The sequence below is a fragment of the Scyliorhinus canicula genome, chromosome 3, assembly GCF_902713615.1.
Source record: "Scyliorhinus canicula chromosome 3, sScyCan1.1, whole genome shotgun sequence".
NCBI lineage: Eukaryota > Metazoa > Chordata > Chondrichthyes > Carcharhiniformes > Scyliorhinidae > Scyliorhinus > Scyliorhinus canicula.
The window spans coordinates 58,366,837-58,383,703 of record NC_052148.1 but is presented as its reverse complement, the minus strand read 5'-3'; the positions used below and the strand labels follow the sequence as shown (position 1 = coordinate 58,383,703).

At 49.1% G+C, this 16,867-nt stretch overlaps 1 protein-coding gene across 1 annotated transcript in view; it reads right to left on the bottom strand.

The window, feature by feature from the left end:
* oacyl (O-acyltransferase like) overlaps nt 1–16,867 on the bottom strand; it is a 116,020-nt gene that overhangs the window by 68,854 nt on the left and 30,299 nt on the right. The window lies entirely within an intron of this gene.

Here is a 16,867-nt window from a genome sequence, read left to right as displayed (position 1 = left end):
TGGAAAGTGATTAAATGCTATAAATTTCTTTTTATTGAACTTACTGTAACTTACTTGACTTCACATTGTTATAGAATTTAAGCTTTTGTTTGGTTTGATTGGCATTCTTTGTTGCAACGGTTATATGTTATTTTATTGAATTGTATGGGTTGGATTGTTTATTTTTCCTTTTTCTTCTGGGACTGGGTGGGAGGGGACAGTATGCTTGGGGTGGGGGGGGGGGGGAGGTTGGGGGTAGGTGGACACCCGTGCTAGCTAACTAAAGTCGGCTAGTGAACGGAGATGAGGTGAGAGGAAGGCTCTGGCCATTGGAGCCTGGTTAGCAGGTTTTGATGGGCCTACGAGGTGAGCAAGGGAGGGGAAGGATCGATACTGGGAGAGTATTCTCGAGAGAAAGTGCAGGTGGGGGTTCTGGGAGGGGGGAGGGAGTTCGATATTAATAATGGATAGGGGTGGGTCAGGCTCTTGGGGCAGGGCCTGGTGGTATGATGACAGTGAATAGGAAGTGGGGGGGGGGGGGTGAGAGACCCCTAGTTAGGATAATCAGGTGGAATGTGAGGGGGTTGGGAGGTCCAGTCAAGAGGTCAAGGGTGCTTGCACATCTTAATCTTTGATGGCCGATAAAGCAATGTTGCAGAAGTCTCACTTGAGGGTGAAGGACCAGGTGAGACTTAAAAAGGGCTGGGTTAGCCATGTATTTCACTCTGGAATTAATGGAAGGGCTCAATGGGTAGCGGTAATGGTCAGCAAAAGGGTACGGTTCCAGAGGGTTCTGTGACAAAATTGAAAAAGTAATCGAGGCATATGTAGGTTTCAACTGCACGGGTGAGGTATCAAAGGCGGTTTGTCCGGGAGGCTCTAAAGGCGGTGGTGAGGGGTGAGGTGATCTTGTTCAAGGCTTGGCTAGACAAAGAGGAGAGGTTGGAGCGTCAGAGGGTAATAGGTGAGATGCTGGAGGTAGATAGGAGTTATGCAGAAGATGGGGACCCAGCGAAGTTTGAAAAGAGGAAGGAACGACAAGTGAGCTTTGACCGACTATCTACCAGGAAGGCGGTGCACCAATTGAAGCGAGCAAGGGGTGCAATTTACGAGCATGGATAGAAGGCCATGTTAGCGGGTCAGCTCCCGCGGAAAAGAAATTGCACGTACGGAACAGGGCAGGAAAGTTGGTTGTGACTCCGGATCAGATTAATAAGGACTTTGAGGAATCTATGAGAGGCTGTGCAGGTGACAACCACCTGGGGGAGACCGGGAAATGCAGGAATTTCTAGATGGGCTGGAGTATCCGAGGTTAGGGGAGGGGGACAGGGCTACATTAGAAGTGGCGATAGTGGAGCAGGAGATAAAGGATGCGATTGGGAGGATGCAGTCGGGGAAGGTAGCAGGGCCGGATAGGTTTTCGGTGGAATATTCTAAAAAATTCAAGGATAAGTTGGGACCACTGATGATGGAGATGTTTGAGGAGGTGATAGGGAAGGGGGTGTTACCAGAAACTTTGGGCAGGCATCGATTTTCTGTTGCTTAAAAAAGATAAGGATCTGACGGAGTGTGGGTCGTATAAACCCATATCACTTTTAAACGTGGACGCAAAGGTATTGGCGAATGTACTGGCAGTTAGGCTAGAGGTGTGCCTCCCGAAGGTAATAGGTGAAGATCAGAGGGGGTTTGTGAGAGGGGAGCAGCTCTTTTCAAACGTTAGGAGGGTATTGAACGTGGTTTGGCACCGGCGGAAGGGAAGGAAACAGGTGGTTGTGGCATTGGACACCGAGAAAGTGTTTGACCGGGTAGAATGGGGGTACTTGATGGCAGTTCTGGAGCGGTTTGGGATTGGTCCACGATTTGTGGACTGGGTAAGGCTATTATATAAGGAGCCGAGGGCGAGTGTCCACACAAATAACATCAGCTCAAGATACTTTTCTCTCCACCTTGGGACTAGGCTGTGGTGAATGTATTATACTAATAATCTACCAGTGTATTTGTATTTGTATCTGAGCTATGCTGTTGCCCTTGTGGGCTTCCCCTGTGGGTCATTGTATGGCATTATCCATAGGGGAACATGTTGGGACATGTATGGGCTCCGCCCATGGCTCCTCCCCTTTAAGGGAGGTATAAAGAGCAGTCGACCTGTAGGCAGTTCTCAGCATTGGTTCAGTCACAGGCAGGCACTGTTCTAAGTTGATTAAAGCCACGGTTTACTTCTACTCATGTCTCAAGTGAATTGATGGTCACATCATAGGTAGGGATGTCCTATGTCCCCCCCTGCTGTTTGCACTTGCGATTGAGCCGGTGGCCATCGCATTAAGAAGTTTGGGGGTGTGAAAAGGGATAGTGCGGGGAGGGGGGGGGGGGGGGTGGAGCACAGGGTGTCCTTACATGCCGATGACTTTTGATTATATGTGTCGGAACCAAGTGTCATTAGGGGGAATACTGGAGCTGCTTCGGGTGTTTGGGTCTTTCTCAGGGTACAAATTTAATCTGGACAAGAGTGAATATTTTGTGGTGTCAGCCGGGGGTGGGGGCAGATGTGGGGAGGCTGCCATTCCGTCGGGCAAGGACTCACTTTAGATACCTGGGGCTGCAGGTTGCTCGGGATTGGGGCGGGGGGGGGGGGGGGGGGGGGGGGGGCTCCGTAGGTACAACATCACTAGTTTGGTAGGGAGAATGAAAGCCAATCTGGCAAGGTGGGATGGTCTCCCTCTGTCACGGGCAGTCGGGTACAGGTGGTTAAAATGAGCGTGTTGCCGCAATTTCTGTTTATTTTCCAATGACTGCTGATTTTTCTGCCAAAGGTATTTTTTATAGAGATTGAGGGAAGGATTACCTCGTTCATATGGGGAGGGAAGGTGGCCAGAGTGAGAAAGGTGCTGCTATAAAGTGGAAGGCAGGCAGGGGGTTGGGGCTTCCGAACCTGATATACTACTACTGGGCAGCGAATGTGGAGAACGTGCGGAGCTGGGTCAGAGGGGTTGATTCCCAGTGGGTCAGAATGGAGGAGAGTTTGTATAGGGGGTCAGGATTGAGGCGCTAGCAACAGCGACGCTCCCGATAGCCCCAGGTAAATACTCAGGGAGTCCGGTAATAATAGTGTCATTGAGAATTTGGAGGCAGTTTCGCCAAAGCTTCAGGTGGGGGTCAGGGTCAAGGGAAATGCAAATTCGGGGGAACCACAGATTTGAGCCAAGGAAGTGGGACGGAAATTTTCGGAGATGGGAGGAGAAGGGGATTAAGATACTAAAATCTGTTTTTTGGGGACGGTTTGCAGGATTGAAAGAGCTGGGAGTGAAGTATGGGCTGGAGCAGGTGGAAATGTTTAGATACATGCAGGTTTGAGATATTGCCAGGAAGGAGATACAGAGCTTCTAGTGTCCGCGGATTTACAGAGCTATTTTGGAAGGGGAGAAGGCACCGCTGGAAGGGATTAAAGCAAAGTGGGAGAAAGAGTTAGGAGAGGGTATGAAGGAGGGGTTCTGGTGTGAGGTGCTCCGGAGAGTGAACGCCTTCACCTCGTGCATGAGGTTGGGACTGATACAGCTGAAGGTGGTATATAGAGCACATCTCACAAGGGTGAGGATGAGCCAGCTCTTTGAGGGGGCAGAAGATGTGTGTGAACATTGCGGGGGGGGGGGGGGGGGGGGGACCCGCAAATCACGTTCATTGTGCCTGTCCAAATCTGGAGGATTACTATCAAGGAGCATACACTGAGGGAGAACTGAACAATTTTAGGAGACGAAGATGCTGGCACTCTGGAATAATGGAGTTTGCAGGCTGAGTGTGGGTTGGAGGTGTGGTAAATGTAATTCACACTGTATTGTATTGTATGGTATTGTGTCCTTGTGGGCTCTGTCTGTGAGCCGTTGCGCGGCTCTGCCCATCGGCGGAGATGAGGAGCTTTTATAGGGCTCCACCCTCGGCTCCGCCCATCGCTCCACCCATGGCCCCTCCCACTACCGGAAGTATAAAGTGCTGCAGCCGTGTGTGCCTGCCCTCAGTTCTTCTGGTCGCAGGCAGGCTCAGTTGTAAGACTGTTAAAACCACAGTTTACTTCCAATCGTGTTCTGAGTGAATTGATGGTCACAACAGGAGGAAGGGGAGTTTTTTCTTTTCCTCCGATGTGGAGGGGTTTTCTTCTTTTTTTCTGTTAGGTTGACAAAGGGTGACAGGGGAGAAAAGTTAGTAAGGGGACGCTGTCCACGGCACCTCCTCCCCCCCCTCCCCCCCCCCCTTCTACCTGTGGATGTTTTTTTTTGCTTGTTTTTGGCGAAGATGACCTGTGGTTCAAGATGAGTCTTTTTGGTGGGGGAAGGTGAGGTCAACGGGGAGCCATCTTCACAGAACAAAGCGGTGGTGTGGGGGGGGGAGGGGGGGGGTGGGTGGGTATGGGGTCAGTAGGAGGAGCCTGTGGGCAGGACTTGCCACGCTGGCAGGTAATGTGAGGGCAGGGAAGTGAGGTGAAGAAGAAGAAGACCAAGAGAGTTGGCTGTGGGAGGCAGGAAGATGCGGCTCGGCGAGATTGGAGAAGAAACATGGTTAGGGGTGGAGAAAGTGGCCATCTTGGATGGGCCAGGTACAGGGTGAATTTAACGGGGGCAGAGTCAAAAGGGGAGGATGACAGATGGTAGAGGAGAATGGAGGCGTAAGCTCCCAGTAAGGCTGATAACATGGAACGTGCGAGTGCTCAAAAGATCTTGTGTCTTTGTGGTACTGGTGAATGTATATGCACCAAACGCTGGTGGTACTGGTGAATGTATATGCACCAAATTGGGACGATGTAGGTTTTATGAGGGGGTTGCTGGCAGCGATCCCGGACTTGGCCACGCACCAGTTGATTATGGAAGATTTTATTGTGTCCGAGAGCCGAGGGTAGATAGATCGAGCCCCAGGTCAATGGGTAGGATACGAATGGTGAAGGAGCTGGACGGGTTTATGGAAAAGATGGGTATGGTGGACCCGTGGTGCTTCAAGAACCCAGGGAGAAAGAAATATTCCTTTTCATAGAATCATAGAATTTACAGTACAGAAGGAGGCCATTCGGCCCATCGAGTCCTCACCGGCTCTTGGAAAGAGCACCCTATCCAGGCCCACATCTCCACCCTATCCCCATAACCCAGTAACCCCACCCAACACTAAGGGCAATTTTGGACACTAAGGGCAATTTAGCATGGCCAATCCACCTAACCTGCACATCTTTGGACTGTGGGAGGAAACCGGAGCACCCGGAGGAAATCCACGCACACATGGGGAGAACGTGCAGACTCCGCACGGACAGTGACCCAAGCTGGGAATCGAACCTGGGACCCTGGAGCCGTGAAGCAGTTGAGCTAACCACAATGTTACCGTGCTGCCTTCTCACATGTTGTTCTCACATGTTTACAGGGTGCATTCAAAAATCGATTTGTGGTGAGCCGGGAGGTTTTGGTTGGGGTGAACGGGGCAGAGTACGCGGAAATAGCAATCTCGGACCATGCACCCCATTGGCTGGAGATTCGGCTTGGATCGGGATGGGAGCAGAGGCCAGGGTGGAGGCTCAATTCGGGGTTGTTGGTAGTTAGAGGTTTTGCGATAAAGTGCGGGCTGTAATTAAAGATTATGTAGAATTGAACCAAAACGAGGAGGTGTCGGCGGTCACATTTTGGGAAGCACTAAAAGCGGTGGTCCGGTAGATTATCTCGTTCAAGGCACATGCGGATAGGAAATGGAGGGAGGAATGTAAACTGCTAATGAACGAGATAGTTGAGGTAAATGGGAGTACTCGAAGGCGCCCAGCACGGAGAGATTGGTGATGAGGAAAAAATTGCATGGGTATTTCGATAGGTTGACGACGGGGAAGGTGGTAGGACAGCTGCGTTGGGCAACAGTACGACTACTGGGAGAAGGCGAGTCAAATGTTAGCACATCAACTCCGAAGGCAGGCCGTATCCAGGGAAATATTGAAGATACGGACTGGAGCCGGGGAGGTAGTGTCGGAGACAGGGAAGATAAACGAGGCATTTAGTGATTATTATAAGGAGCTGTACAGGGCGTGAAGTGGGGGATATGGGATGGTTTTTAGATGAACTGGAGTTTCCACAGTTGTAGGGAGATAAAAGGCAGGTGCTAGAGGAGCCCTTGGAGCTGAGGAAGGTTTTGGACAGTACAAGGGGTATGAAGTCGGGGAGGCCCTGGAGCCCGATGGTTACCCGGTGGAATTCTATAAGGAGTTTGTGACAGACCTGGTGCCACATCTCTTAGGGGAGTTTAATGAGGTTTGGAGGAGGGGGAGCTGCCGGAGACAATGATGCAGGCAACGATCACATTAATACCAAAGAAGGGAAAAGAACCTTTGGAATGTGAGTCGTATAGGCCCACATTACTGTTGAATACAGATGTGAAAGTAATGGCTAAGTGTTGCGGACAGGATGAAAGGGTATAGATAGAGAAATACAGCACAGAACAGGCCCTTCAGCCCACGATGTTGCGCCGAACTTTTGTCCTAGGTTAATCATAGAATTTTGGACAATTTTTCATGGCCAATCCACCCAACCTGCTCATCTTTGGACTGTGGGAGGAAACCGGAGTACCCGGAGGAAACCCACGCACACACGTGGAGAATGTGTTGGCTAAGCCAACCTGCGCATGCACGGGGGACTTCTTCAGCACGCCGACCCTGGCTCAACATGGCATTAGTGTTCAGGAGCCGGCCGCGCAAGAAAGTAGACCCGGGGGGAGAGGCCAGCCCGCCGATCAGTGGGCCCTGATCGCGGGCCAGACCTCATCGGAGGCCTCGATGAAGGAGTCCCCCCACCCCCCCCCCCCCCCCCCCCCCCCCCCCCCCCCACAGGCTGCCCACGACCGTTCGTGCAGGGTTCCCGCCGGCAGCAACCAGGGGTGAACGGCGCCGGCGGGGCTCTGTCATATCCGCGCGGCCAATCCAGGCAGAAGAATCGGCGGCCCCGCCGATTCCAGAGGCCCTTGGCCGGCGCCACGCCAAACGCACGGGCGCAAATGGCGCCGATTCTCCACATCTCGGAGAATAGTGCACCGGCGTCGGGGAGTCGTGGCGCGTTTGCGGCGATTCTCCGGCCTGCCGCGGGGCTCGGAGAATCGCCCCCTGTATGTTTCAGATACGCTGGAGAGCATGGAGAGGATCATGGACCTCTTGGGGAAGTTTGAGGCGTTCTTGGGATACATTTAAATGTAGAGAAAAGTGAAGTGATCCCGGTGAACGAGTTGGGTGGGTGAGCCATTCCAGGGGGGATGCCATTCAAGGTGGCCAGAGACAGGATTAGATACCCGGGGATTCAGGTGGCGAGGGAATGGGCGATGCTACATAAATGGAATTTAACAAAACTGGTGGAGGCGGTTAGGGAGGATCTGAAGAGGTGGGACACGCTGCACTTGGTTTTTGCAGGGAGGGTCCAAGCGGTGAAGATGAACATTCTGCCGAGGTTCCTGCTCATTTTCCAGACATTTCTGATCTTTGTACCGAAGGCCTTCTTTCAAAAACTGGATACGATTATCTCAGACTTTGTATGGGCAGGGAAGGTGTCAAGAGTTAAGAGGACCCTGTTACAGAGACAGAGGCAGCAGGGAGGGTTGGCAATGCTGGACCTGCTACATTATTACTAATCGCTAGCTTTCGTAGTGCAGTTTCTTCCTCCTTCCTTCCTGGTGAAGGTGCTGATCTCGGAAAGCTAGTGATTCGAAACAAACCTGTTGCACTTTAACGTGGTGTTGTAAGACTTATTACTATGCCCACCCCAGCCCATGCTGGCAGCTCTACATCACATACCGGGCTGTGAAATTGGAGAAGGGAAGGCGCTGGTGAGAAGGAGAGAGGACAGAATGGGTTAGGCTGGAGGAAGAATTCTGTAGGGACTCCAGCTTGAGGGCTTTGGTTATGGCGCCATTGCCAATGGTGCCAAGGAAATGCAGAGAGCTTGGTGATGCAGTCCACAGTAAAGGTCTGGAACCAGCTGAGGAAGCATTTCATGATAAAAAGGATGACGCTGCTGGCGCCGCTGTGCAAAAACTACGGTTTTGAGCTGGGGGGGATAGATGGTATGTATCGGAATTGGAGAGAAGTGGGGTTCGTTAAGGTGAGGGTTCTGTATCTGGAGGGATTTGCCAGTATAGAGGAACTGAAGGAGAAAGTAGAGCTCCCGTGAGGAAGTGAGTTTAGGTACATGCAGGAAAGGGACTTTGCACGGAAAGTTTGAAAAGAGTTCACCAGGTTGCCGAGGTACACCCTGTTGGAGTGACTGCTACTTCTGGATGTGGAAGGGAGGGCAGGATTGGAGACATATCCGGGTGGCTGGGAGAGCAGGGAGATGAGTAGGTGGTGAGGATTAAGGAGAAGTGGGTGGGGAACTGGGGGGGAGATAAACTGGGGACTCTGGAGTGAGGCGCTGCGAAGAGTAAATGCAACCTCCTTGTGCGCAAGGATGAGCCTGATACAGTTCAAATTGGTACCCAGGGCACACATGACTCAGGTAAGAATGAGTGAGTTCTTCCAGAGAGTGGAAGACGAATGTGAGAAGTGTGGCCAAGGACCAGTGAATCATGTTCATATATTCTGGGGCTGCGAAAAGTTGGAGAGATTCTGGGAAGGAGTGTTCACGGCGCTAACAAGAATAGTGGACAGGGAGGTGGAGCCGGACCCTTTGGTGCCGATATTCAGGATATAGGAGAAGTCGGAGAAGATGGAGGGCTGGAAGGCCGATGTTGTGGCCTTCGCCTCTCTGATTGCCGGTGAAGAATTCTGCTGGAGTGGCGGTCAGCAACGCCACCAGGGATGGCAGCTTGGCTGGGCGACTTATAAGACTTTCTTTGCTGGAAAAGGTTAAGTATGAATTAAGGGGTTCAGCGGAGGGCTTTGAGGCAAGGTGGGGGAAGGTCGTGGCTATGTGTGAGGAGCTGTTCGTTGCGGGAGGGGTGAAAAAGGGAAAAATGTGTTTATGTTTTGTAACCTTATATAAGTTTGGAATAAAATACATTTTAAAATAGTAAATGATCACCTCAGGAACTTTTAAGTTAGACACAGGAGCTAATGTGATGGCCCTCTCAGATAAGGAACCATGGCTACTGAAACAATGTCTGAAGCTACCTACAACACAGTGATATGGGCCAGGAGGCATCAAGCTCCAGGTCATAGATATGTTGCACATTCCAATATTAAAACAAATAAATACAAGAAACGTTATATGTACTCCACAACCAAGAGTTTTTTCTCCTGAGCAGGAAACCCAGTGTCAACCTTAACCTCATCTAAAAGATCAATTAGATTAACCAGCAAGAATCTGGTTCTGATCTTAATAAGAATTTTCCAAAATGTTTCATTGGGTTGGGGTAACTGAAGACTGCAGACAGAGTAGCACTGAGAAAGGATGCCAAACTCATGTGCTTGTTTACATCACGGGAAATACCACACTCGCTTATGAAATAAATACAACAGCTTGATAAAATGACCAAGATAAGGGTCATCCGCCCAACACTCAGCAGACAGAATGATGTCCCTGCATGGTCTCAGGTCTGAAGCCAAATAACCTGATACAAATTAACAAGATGTTGGCGAAGGAGATCCACCCGATGCCCTCAGTGGACAAGAGTTGGACGAAACCCTCCGAGAGCGCAGTGTTCTCGAAATTTGTTGCCACACCTTTGATGACAACATTTCTCACTCTACTTCAATTGTTTGTCCTTTGGCATTAACTTGGCGCACAAGATTTTACAGCGTATGATGTTGGCCACCTTACAAGACCTGAAAGGAGCCATCTGCCATGACTAAGTGTCTTTAAGACAGAGATAGATAGGTTCTTGATTAATAAGGGGATCAGGGGTTGTGGGGAGAAGGCAGGAGAATGGGGATGAGTAAAATATCAGCCATGATTGATTAGCTGAACAGACTCGATGGGCCGAGTGGCCTAATGCTGCTCCCAAGTCTTATGGTCTTATATGTCCTTGTCCATTGTATGACTGTTGAAGAAAACAATAGGAGACTCACAGTTGTCTTGAAACATTTGTAGGAAACAGGATTAACGCTGAATAATTATCATGAGTTCTCTAAGACTCCATTCAGTTATTAGGTCATATTGTGAGCAACCAACGCTTCATGGCGGACCCACACCAACAAAAAGCAATTAATGTGTTTCCAACCCCATCAACCATTCTCGATTTCCAAATATTTGTTTTCCATACCATGGCACAGGTCACAAAGCCTCTGCAACACCTTCTCAACAAGGCCCAAGTGTGGTGTTGGGTTGTACACCAAGAGCAAGCATTCCATCGAATCAAAGGTATGCCGTTCTCATCAGATATCCTGGTCCACTAAGACCCAACATTACCAACTGCAATCACAGTGGATGCCCCATCAACATGTTTTGGCGAGCTCTGTTCCAAGAGCAGCTCAATGGAATACTGCTGATTAGTATGTTGCACTTTCAGGCACAGAAATGCAGTATGCAGTCATTGAAAAATAGACCCTCGCAGTAACCTGGGCTTGAGGAGTTCTCTGACTGTATTGTTGGACTGAAAGTGAGCATTGAGACAGATCACAAACCTTTGGTCTCACTGTTGGATGAGGTTCTGCTTGTGTCTCGCCATATGAGATGACATTGAACGGCTGCAGACACACTGTCCAGGGCCATAGTCAACTATCCTGTGAAACACAATGTCAATCTGGTCATCAAACTTGAGTTATATTAGTTATCATTGCCGGAAAGCTCCAAAACCTTCAACAGATCCAACATGAACAGATGCGAGGTGAAGAATGTGTCCACATCTGTCAGTACTGCCTGCAAGGTTGGCCACTGCCCCATCCATGTCGCAATGTTACAAAAATTTACTTCAAACAGCAGCAATATTTCACTGTAATTGATGAACTGCTAGTGTATGATGAACAGTTAGTCATTGCTATCTCACCCTGGCCAGAGATTCTACAACAAATGCACTAAGGCCACTTGTGCATCACGAGGTGCAGAGCACAATTTCCATTCGCAGTGCGGGGGTCAGGGAATACCAAGAGAAATTGAAGAAATTATTTTCAATTGCCAGGTGTATGCATTGCACAAAGCAGTCGAGAAGCAGCCCCTTATCCTCAGTCCCATGCTAGACAATGGGAACATTTGGGAATGAATCCATTCATTTACAAAAGCAGGTCCTTCCAAAATATTGTTGACTATCTCAGTGGATTTAAGGAAAGTATTCACACATATTGAGCCAGAGTCAGACATTAGGTCATTGAAATGAATCTTGGCAATCCATGGCATCCGGGAACAGGTGTTGCCCAACAACAGGCCACAATTCACTAAGGAACAATACACTCATTTTGCCAAGAATTGCAGATTTCAACACCTCACCAGCTTCCCACGATATCCACAATTTAACATGAGGTGGAAAGGGACATTTGCATTATTAAAACCCCCTTGAAGAAAATGACGAATTTCCGACGATATTTCTGACATATAGATTCGCCCCATTACAATGTGGGTTAGTCCCATCAGAACTACTGTTGGGCAGAAAACATGACACTCAACGTCCCATGAGGTCAAAGAAATTAATCCCAGGGTTTGGTCTATCAGAAGATTCAGGACCAAGAACATTCCAATAGACACTGACAAGCTTCCCCTTACTATAGAAGGTACCATACTAGGAACGTTTCCAGGCTAAACAGAGGTGACAAAGTTTGAGTCAGGGACATTAACAAAGATGTGTCATTGTCCTGACCATCAATGATGGTCTTATTTGATGCATACCCAAGAAAGCACAAACAGGTGGAACAGGAAAAGTCTTCTCCTAATTCCTCATGGCCAAACCGCTATAATATATTTGAGCAAAGCAGATATAGGTGAACAAATAATTGCAACACCAAGTACTGTAACTTCAACTCCAGACCAACAAAGCCAGTCCAAAGCAGACGAGATCTGCAAGAATTACAAAACTTCTAGACTGCTTGAATCTGTAAAGTCAGACTTGGGGGAAGAAAAGGCAGCATATAATTATTGTTATTAAAAATTGTGTAAAGATGTAGGGGGAGTGGGGTTAATAGTATGGCGCTCAGAACTGTAAGGGTTAATGTGGGACTGGGGAAATAGTACCGTTCACATTATGATGTAGAGAATAATGTGGGATTAGTCGAGCATAGTGGTGAGTCTGATATAAGTTGGCATGAAGAAAGAAGCACCGAGTCAGGGCCATATCCTATATATATCTATAAAGTACTGTGTTATATGTAAAGAGTTATTGTTCAACTATACAAGACTCTAGGTCGCTTCAGGAGACAACATGCAACCTTACAACAGAGTGCACTGGATATTTCAAAGGGTAAGGGCCCTGACAACATCCTGGATGCCACAGATGGCACTGCCCTTATTCAAGTTTTTCCTGTATAGCTACAACACTGGCATCCAATAGCTATCCAATGCTGTGGAAAATTGCCCAGTTATATCCTGTCCACAAAAGCAAGATAAATCTAATCCGCCAAATAACTATTCCCTCAGTCTTCTCTAAATCATTCACAAAATGATGCACCTACTCAATGACAACTTGTTCACCACACTGAGTTTGGATTCCATCAGAACCAGCCTCCTCCAGACATCATTACAGCCTTAGTTAAACATGGGCCAAAGTTCTGAATTTTAGAGGTGTGGTGTGAGTGCGTGACTGCCCTTGAGACCAAGGCAGAATTTAACCGAACGTCGCTTTGAGGAGCTCTAGTTATCCAGGTGATGGAAATTGGAGGGAAACTTTCCACTGGTTGGAGTCATACCTACCACAAAGGAAGATGGTTGTGGTTGTTGGAGGCCAGACAACTCAGTTCCAAGATATCACCGCAGGAGTTCCTCGGGGTATTGTTCAAGATCCAAACATTTTTATCTGCTTCATCAATGATCTCCCCTCCAACTTCAGGTCAGAAACGGGAACAGTGACTGATCATTACAGTGTCCCGTTCTTCACTATTCAAATGCTAAAACACTCCATGCACAAATGCAGAAAGGGTGGATAACAATCTTGGGCTGAGAAGTGGTAAATAACATATATGCCATGCAAGTTACAGTCAATGATTATCATAATATACATCCATGTATATGATGGAGTGCAGACTGGCAGTGATTGACACACAGGATGACCAGTGAACACTGAACACAGCAGCCAATCACCAGACAGGACACGACCACTATAAAGCCAGAGGGCACCAGTTTTCCCGCTCTCTTGGGATCCAGCCTCTGAGACAGTCATAGCTCGTGAGCAACAGCTAGTACAAATACTATGTGGTAGTCAGTTAGTCTGGTCAGGCTAGCCTCAGGTCTCCAGTCAAATCAGCATAGTGTCAACCCACAGTTAAGCATGTAATATAGTTAGATGTTAAATAAAATTGTGTTGCATCTCATCAAGTGTTGGAAGCCTGTCTCTCTCTACACTGCATTAAACACAGTCCACATAGACCCAGCTTACCTAACACATCAATGACCATCTCTAACAACAGAGAATCTAACCTTCTCTCCTTCACATTTAACAGCACTATCATCAGAAACACAACTGTACCAGCCACAGTGCCTAAAAGACCAGTTGAGAGTTTGGAAACTCTGTGTCAGGTCGCTCACCTCCAAACACCCCAGATCCTGCCCTCCACCAGTAAGGCACAAGTCAGGAATGTGAGCAGTACTTCCAAATTGCCTGGTGAGTGCAGCTCCAACAACACAGAAGCTCAAAATAATCTAGGAAAATCAGCCCACTCGATTACCACACTCTGCTCCACCTTAAATGTTAATTTCCTTCACAACTGATGCACCATGGCTGCAGTGTATACCATTTACAAGATGCACAGCAGCAACTAACCAAGGATATTTCAATAGCACCTTCCAAATTACCTTGACCATCTCTAAGGACAAAGGCAGCATGGGAACATCACCCACCTGAAAATAGTTTTCCAAGTTATATGCCATCCTGACTTGGAACTATATCACTGCGGCTTCACTGTTGCTGGGTCAAATTTTTTTAATTTTTCTAAATTCATTGATGGGATGTGGTTAGGCCAGCATTTCTTGCCCATGCCTAGTCGCCCTTCAAAAGGTGGTGGTGATTTGCCTTCTTGAACTGCTACAGTCCTTGAGGTGTAGGTAGACCTACTGTGCTGTTAGGGGAGTTCCAGGATATTTCCTCAGCGACATTGAAGGAACAGCGATGTATTTCCAAGTCAGGGTGGTGAGTAACTTGGAGGGGAACCTCCAGGTGGTGGGGTTCCCAGGTATCTGCTGCTCTTGTCATTCTAGATGGTAGTGGTCATGGATTTGGAAAGTACTGTCTAAGGAACCTTGGTGAGTGCATCTTGTAGATGGTACACACGGCTGCCACTGTTTGTCGGTGGTGGAGGGTTTGAATGCTTGTGGAAGGGGAAGCAATCAAGTGGGCTGCTTTGTCCTGGATGGTGTGGAGCTTCTTGAGTGTTGTAGGAGCTGCACTCATCCAGTCAAGTGGAGAGTATTCTATTACACTGCTGGCATGTGCCTTGTAGATGGTCGACAGGCTTTGGGGGGGTCAGGAGGTAAGTTACTCGCTGTAAGATTCCTAACTTTTGACCTGCCCTGGTAGCCACAGTATTAATATGGCTAGTCCAGTTCAGTTTCTGATCAATGGTAACCCCCAGGATGTTGATTATAGTGGAATCAGCGATGTTAATGCCATTGAATGATAAGGGGTGGTGGTTAGATCCACTCTTGCAGGAAATAGCCATTGCCTGGCACATGTGAATGTAACTTGCCACTTGCCAGCCCAAGCCTTGATATTGTCCAGGTCATGCTGCATTTGGACATGGACTGCTTCATTATCTGAGGAGTCATGAATGGTGCTGAATATTGTGCAGTCATCAATAAACATCACCACTTCTGACCTTATGATGGAAGGAAGATCATTAGTGAAGCAGCTGAAGATGGTTGGGCCTAGGACACTATCCTGAGGAACTCCACAGTGATATCCTTGTGCTGAGATGATTGACCTCCAACCACTACAACCTTCTTCCTTTATGCCAGGTATGACTCCAACCAGCAGAGAGTTTCCCCCTGATTCCCATTGACTCCAGTTTTGCTGGGGCTCCTTGATGCCAAACTCGTTCAAATGCTGCCTTGATGTAAAGGGCAGTCACTCCCATCTCACCTCTGGCATTCAGCTCTTTAGTCCATGTTTGACCCAAGGCTGGAATGAGGTCAGTAGCTGAGTCGCCCTGGTGGAACCCAAACTGAGCGTCCCTGAGCAGGTTATTGCTGAGTAAGTGCCGCATGATAGCGCTGTTGAAAACTCCTTCCATCACTTTGTTGATGGAGATTAGATTTATGGGGTGGTGCTTGGCTGGGTTGGATTTGTCCGTTTCTTGTGTACAGGACACACCTGGGAAATTTCCCTCATTGCCAGATAGATGCCAGTGTTGGAACTGCACTGGTGCAGCTTGGCTAGGGGTGTGGCAAGTTCTGGAGCACATGATGGCTGTTATTGGTGTTCTGGTTGCTCCTATCACCATGTGCGACCTGTCATAATCAACGTTCTACTCTCCTCCTTTCTCCCCTCCCTTCTACCTCTGATTTCTCCTCTGGACCTGTCTACCCCTTCCCCCCCCCCTCTCTGTTCCCCAGTGGGTCTCTCCCCCCCATCTCCCCTCCCCTTCTTCGTCTCGAGTTTTATCCCACCTCTTCTGCCAGCCACTTCCCATCAGGAGCTGGGGCACGCCCCCCCCCCCCCCCCCCTTTCCCCATTCTTTACCTTTCCCTGCCCATTATGCACCTCCCCCGCCCTCCTCAAAATAAAAGAATCCCTGATGAAGCCAAAATCGGGGGCGGTGGCACTTACAGGCCACTGCCTGAGGCCCGCACCGCGATGCTCCATCCCAGACCAGCTTAGCTCCCGTCGGTGTGGGCCACATGTGGTTTCACCCGTCGTGAACTCAGCATGGTGGCTGCGGACTCAGTCCAGCGCCGCCACAATCGGGAGAGGACAGATCCGTGGGCAGGGGGCATCATTCAGGGCTGGGGGCACTGTGGGGGAGCAGTCCGGGGCACATGAGCGCCCGAAGGGGGAGGTGGTATTTTTGGGGTCCGGGTCTGTAGATTGCATCCACCATGAAGCACGGCGCGGGCGCTGCAGGACCCGGACCCGGCAATGCTCCGGGCCATATCGGTAGCTAGAGCTGCTAGCCCCCCTCCCTGGAGCAGGGAATCGGTGGCCGTTTTGCGCCAGTTTTCCTGGCGTAAAACACCACCGTTTTCATCGGACTAAATCTCCCAAACAGAAAATCCAGCCCCATATTCATTGCTGCTGCTGCCTTCCCAGTCCGTGTCTGCGCACAAATTTGGGCAGCACGGTAGCACAAGTGGATAGCACTGTGGCTTCACAGCACCAGGGTCCCAGGTTCGATCCCCTGCTGGGTCACTGTCTGTGCGGAGTCTGCACGTTCTCCCCGTATCTGCGTGGGTTTCCTCCGGGTGCTCCAGTTTCCTTCCACAGTCCAAAGACGTGCAGGTTAGGTGGATTGGCCATGATAAATTGCCCTTAGTGTCCAAAAAGATTAGGAGGGTTTATTGGGTTACTGGGATAGGGTGGAAATGAGGGCTTAAGTGGGTCGGTACAGACTCGATGGGCTGAATGGTCTCCTTCTGCATTGTATGTTCTATGTTCTAAATTTGGTGGAATAATGTTCTCCTCCTTGAAAGGTTACCCGGAGCTTGGCCAGGTACCGTGTCCAGAACTGTACCTTGTTCTTGTACAAGGCTGCCTTGGCTGCATTGAAGTCAGCCTGGTGTTTGGCCAGGTCTCCCCCAGTGTCCTGTTATACCCGGGTTGAGTGTCCCTCCCATTTACAGGATAGTGTGTGTCTCGCCCAGTTCAGCATCCTCTCTATATCGTG